We start from the raw sequence: 5049 nt of genomic DNA, 5'->3' as shown, positions 1-5049 counted from the left end.
ACAAGGAATGGTCAAGTTTTGGTACTTAGACTATAGACTAGGTTGAAAATGGCAATTCTACCTAGTTCTCTATAGTTATGGCTCTGATACCAATCTGTCACACCCCAACCGATGGCGGAAACATCGGGATGAGACGAAGTGCATAGATTGCTCGAGACTTCATAACGCTATTTGTGTCAAGTATTTAACGTTTACATTTTACATGGTTTAATCTAGAATATAACAAAATTTAAAATAAATAATGCACAATATGTATTAAAATAATTATATTTCATTTCATTAATAATGAATTATGACAAGTATTGGAATCAGAATACAACAGGATTGAAAGTAAATTACAATACAACGAGCAATAACGTTTAAGTGCGTTTCTAGGCAATCCTACTGGATTCATCTGTCACAATCCTGCAACATGTATTAAAAGCATGGATCAGTACAAAAGCACTGGAGAGCATACAAGTTTGAATAAAAGTATAAGTACAAAAGTTTGTTTCAATATGACATGGCAACTTGTATTCACGTCCTAACTAGCATACATAGACAATCTAAACATAACGAATAGCATAAATACACAAATTAAAACTGACATGCATAAACAATCTAAACACGACGAATAGCATGGAAAAACAAGTTGAAGCTATCATGTATAAACATCCTAAGTATAACGAATAGCGTGTTTGTTGGAATGCATAGTTGGGTAGGTTTGAGTGTACAAGCGGATTTGTTAATTAATACATGTTACGCCCAAAAAGTGCATAAAGCGTAAAAAGGGGTCGAGTATGCTCACAGTGGTTGTGTATGGAGTTTCCTTGAGATAACACACGAGTAAGGAACACACGAGTAAGGATTTGGAGAAATTTCCAAAACGACGAATGGGAAATGATTACCCGAACACGAGCCGTGTCGATCCTCGTATATCTCTGCCTGGATTCTCCGGTAAGTAAGCTCCCACAAGTTGCGTTAACCCCGGCGAGCTCGGGTTTCTCCGAGATGACTCCGGCTGACCCGAGACCGAACCTGAGTTACACCGGGTTTGACCGAACCCGAGCCACGTCTAAAAACAACCCAAACATCACCACTACCTCACCGTTGTCGGCGTCGCCGTCACCGGAGATCGGTAACCCGAACCGCGAACCAAGCATACCCCGGATCTGCACCTGTTGAACTGAGATTGAATGGAAAGAGACAACAAACGACTCCCGTCGCCGCGTCGGAGTGACGACTCCGTCGATTCTTTACCGGTGATACTCGTTGGTCAGAACACCCGTGCCCCCTCCGTCGTTCGTCTACACTGCCGTCGCCGTGTGCGGCAGCGGTCCGCCTCCGACGCCTCCATCCCTCTCTAATCGATCTCTTTCTATGTGTTTCCCTTTCTGTTCTCGTCGGATATCCTGTCGGTTAGCAGATTATACTCCGGTCATCGAAGTTCAGTCGGAGAGGGAGAGGAAGCACAAGGGTGTCACACCCCGAAATTTATCAGAGCATTGGCGTGACTGGACTGGTATCTTCATTGCACAGCGGAAGCAAACAATCTAAGTCTTTTAGAAGTTGAACGCCCACTAAGTACTCGACTCTTCATGGTTCCCCTATTCCAACCGTGCCTTGTCTTAGAAATGCAACCTGAGAAAGAAACATGCGAAAAATCAACATAAAGTTGAGCGAGTTCATTGTTTGTTTGTAAAAGATTTGAAATAAATCTTTTTGAATAACCGGTTTTTGATGTTTTGTTGAGAAAATGTATTTAAAATCATTTTCTTATCGAGTTACTTGAAACTCTGAATGAAAACATACTTTGTGTCACGTATAAATCAAGTTTTCATGTATAATTCAAGTATTCATGTGTACACCAAGTACTTTATGTATAATTCTAATCTTCTTGAGTACCCCACGTACTTCAAGTATTAATCAAGTTTTAGTATGGTATGAATTTCATGTAATTAAAGTATTCCTGTAAATATCAGGATTGTTAATGGGTTGCAAGGCCATTAACATGTGGCACGACATAGGAAGTCACCAAACCTTAGGCATTTAATTGGTATATTCTGAGACACAAAAGCACTACTCGATACTCGCCCTCACCGAGAGTGTGGCTGCCCGGCACCCGTTAGATCTAACCTTTTGTTCTGCGGTCTAGGTATATTGTTGATTAATGGTGCTTCTGTACCCTATTCGTGACACGATTTCTCGCATCATTTTTCATAGCGCATCCTACTTGGTTCTCGTTTCTCACCAAGCGCGCTTCCCGTATTCTTATGTCACCTACACTTGGTACTCGTTTCTCACCAAGTGTGTTTCTTGTATTCTTATATCGCTACACACTTGGTACTCGTTCTCACCAAGTGTGCTTTTTATATTTTCATACCATAACTCATGTATTTTTAAACTCTTGTATTTGTATTTTCAAAAAAATACGCTTGTTTGGAAAACCGGTATAAATCATAAGCTTTTCGTAAACCATTTGTGTTCTTTGTAACATGGTTTAAAAATATATAATTTTTGTATGCTTTGCAAAAAGTGCATGTCTTTCCACCCCGAAAACATTTATAAAATTGTAAAAATGTGGGGTTATGAACTCACCTGAATATTCCTGTGCAAAGCTAGCTAATTTACGACTTCTTGATGTCGTTTCCAAGGCTCGACTTGCTAGCGTGCATTCTACAGTATTCCTATCACGGAATATTTAATAAGTTTCTAAATAAACGCAGTAACTAACTACGGGTAATCGAGCTCAATCGAATCGTTGACCGAACGATATGACGGTAAATTGTCAACTTAAAATAAGCGAAGAAGTTATACTGGTCAGCTCGTTTTAAGAAGTTGTATGTTGATATGAAGGAATATTCGTATGAAAGTAATATATAATAAACTCGTATTATATATTTTGCGTCTTGTGTATATTTGCCAAAAAAATATACGTATGTGTCGTCTAGGCGTATAAAATAAATATAACAGTTATATTTATTTTGTAAAAAAAATCGTCGACTTGTATTGGAAAATAAATATATAACTATATTTATTTATAAAAGGATTCGAGTTCGTTTGAAATAAATATAATAATAACTATATTTATTCTTGTTGTCAAAATAATTTCCATATCGTTGTTCTCGTAAGTTGTAAGTTGTTGTCGAAGGAAACTTTATATTTGTATCTCGTAAAAGTCGCTTTATAACAATAGTTGTCGTTTTACAAGAAAAGCACGTTTTTATAATAAAACTCGTTTTATTTTACGGGTTTTCTCGAAAAACGGGCAGAGTTTCCTATGTTTTTAGACGCCCCGACAACTAAAGTGTCGTTATTTTGTCAAAATTCAATCAAGATAATCAATATCAATATGTTAATTTTCATGTCATGTCTAAAATGTAACTATAATCAATACGAATCAGTTCGAGCTCGGTTTTGCGTATAATAATAACAAATGAATAATAATCGTCATAAATCCTTTACCGAGTCTTCGCGTGTCGAAACATCGAACCATTTGACTGAGTTGACCGGGTCAACTGAGTTGACTCACTATGTTGACCAGGGTTGACTGAGTTGACTCGGTTTGACCGAGTCGACCCGATGCCCGAACCCGAGATTCTGTCACGACCCGAACAATGAACTGGCCCGAACCCTAGACGTTGCTTGAAACACCCAAACCATAGTTTTGACTAGAACCTCTCTAAACCAAAACATAGTCACTGAGCATAATCTCCACCACCTGAAACAACATTACCACAGTCGTGACACCCACCGGAGCCGCACCTCCGTCATCGTATCACCATCATCCTCGTTATCAACAGCAACAATATCATCGTCGGAAAAGAAAAGGAAAGAATCATAAAAGAAGTATGATAATAAAGAGCTCACCGGAAAATAGCAAATCCGAGCGGCGCCGGAGAATCTGTTGCCGGAAAATATGCGTCGGCAGAAGCTATCGCCGCTCAGAAAAACGACACCGGCTCTGCCGGTTTCCTCCACTATCGTCGCTAAACCACGTGACACCACCACCTGGTGTCTCCGGCGTCGGTGTGGCTCCGACCGCGCAGAGCAGTCGTCGACCACCACCATTGCCGAATCATCATCAACAACATAACAGCGACACCAATCAACATAAATGTTCTGAAATAAAAGATGAATGAAACAGGAAAGGGGGTTTTTACCGGTGAGGCTCACCGCCGCCGTGAGCGGCGTTTCCGGTCATTAGCACCTCGCCGACTCCGTTTTCTTCCTCTGTTTCTCTCTCGTCTCGGTCTCCATCTCATGCTCGAACCGTCGTGAGATCATGGTCGATAACCCATGTCTGCCATGGGTGTGGCCTGCCGGCGACTTCCGCCGTCTCCATCTCTCACTTGTCTCTCTCACCTTCCCTGCTCTCTCTCTCCTTCTGTCTTTCTTCGTCGTCTGGCCCCACCGCCGCCTCTCACCACCACCCAACAGTGGTGGTGGTCCGTCTTGCTGCTCGAAGAGAGGGGGGTGTTGTGGGTCTGTGTGTTTGATTCTCTGTGTTTGCATAAGTGTGTGTATTATAGTATAGATTGAGAGATGAGAGCAGGTTATGTGTGGGTTTCTTTTTGAAGGATAAATATGTAGACAAGGGTGTGTGTGGGGTTTGTTGGTCTGATATACAACCGAGAGGGAGAGAGGAAGGATTGAGGGTGTGTGTGTAAAATGAAATGAGGGGGGTATGTTCTTATACTCAATTAGGTGGGTATTGACTAATGTGACTCGGTTTTGTTCTATGAGTAAAGATGTTTGTAAATCCTAAGTAGATTTTGTAGAGATTTTTTTTTTTTTAGATTTGTAGAGATCCTTTGGTAATATTTTATAAGATATTGTGTGGATCTTGCAAATCTTGTAGGATTTAGTAAATCTTGGATAGATTTTTATAAATCTCGCTTAGATTTTGTGAATCTTCTATGGATTTTATGAATCTCGTATAGATTCTAATATATTATGTGCAGGTTTAGGCTTGTGGGTTTTGGGCTTGGGCCCAGGGCCCATAAGCCCATCTCATGTGTAAGTGGTCCGTAATTCCTACGAGGCTCGATATCGCAATCCAAGCTCCAT

General features: G+C 40.5%; 1 long non-coding RNA gene across 2 annotated transcripts; it reads right to left on the bottom strand.

Annotated features, from left to right (window-relative positions):
* Positions 1 to 251: 251 nt before the first annotated feature.
* On the bottom strand, positions 252 to 4742 carry LOC118483759. Of its 2 annotated transcripts, none has more exons than XR_004871404.1 (3): positions 3445 to 4742; positions 788 to 2666; positions 252 to 405 (listed from the first exon to the last, which is right to left on the bottom strand). It is a non-coding gene; the product is annotated as an uncharacterized LOC118483759 (long non-coding RNA). The 2 variants fall into 2 exon arrangements; XR_004871405.1 differs by having other exon boundaries at positions 788 to 2655.
* Positions 4743 to 5049: the final 307 nt, after the last annotated feature.

Source organism: Helianthus annuus, chromosome 11 (assembly GCF_002127325.2).
Source record: "Helianthus annuus cultivar XRQ/B chromosome 11, HanXRQr2.0-SUNRISE, whole genome shotgun sequence".
NCBI lineage: Eukaryota > Viridiplantae > Streptophyta > Magnoliopsida > Asterales > Asteraceae > Helianthus > Helianthus annuus.
This window is presented reverse-complemented; position numbering and strand designations above follow the sequence as displayed.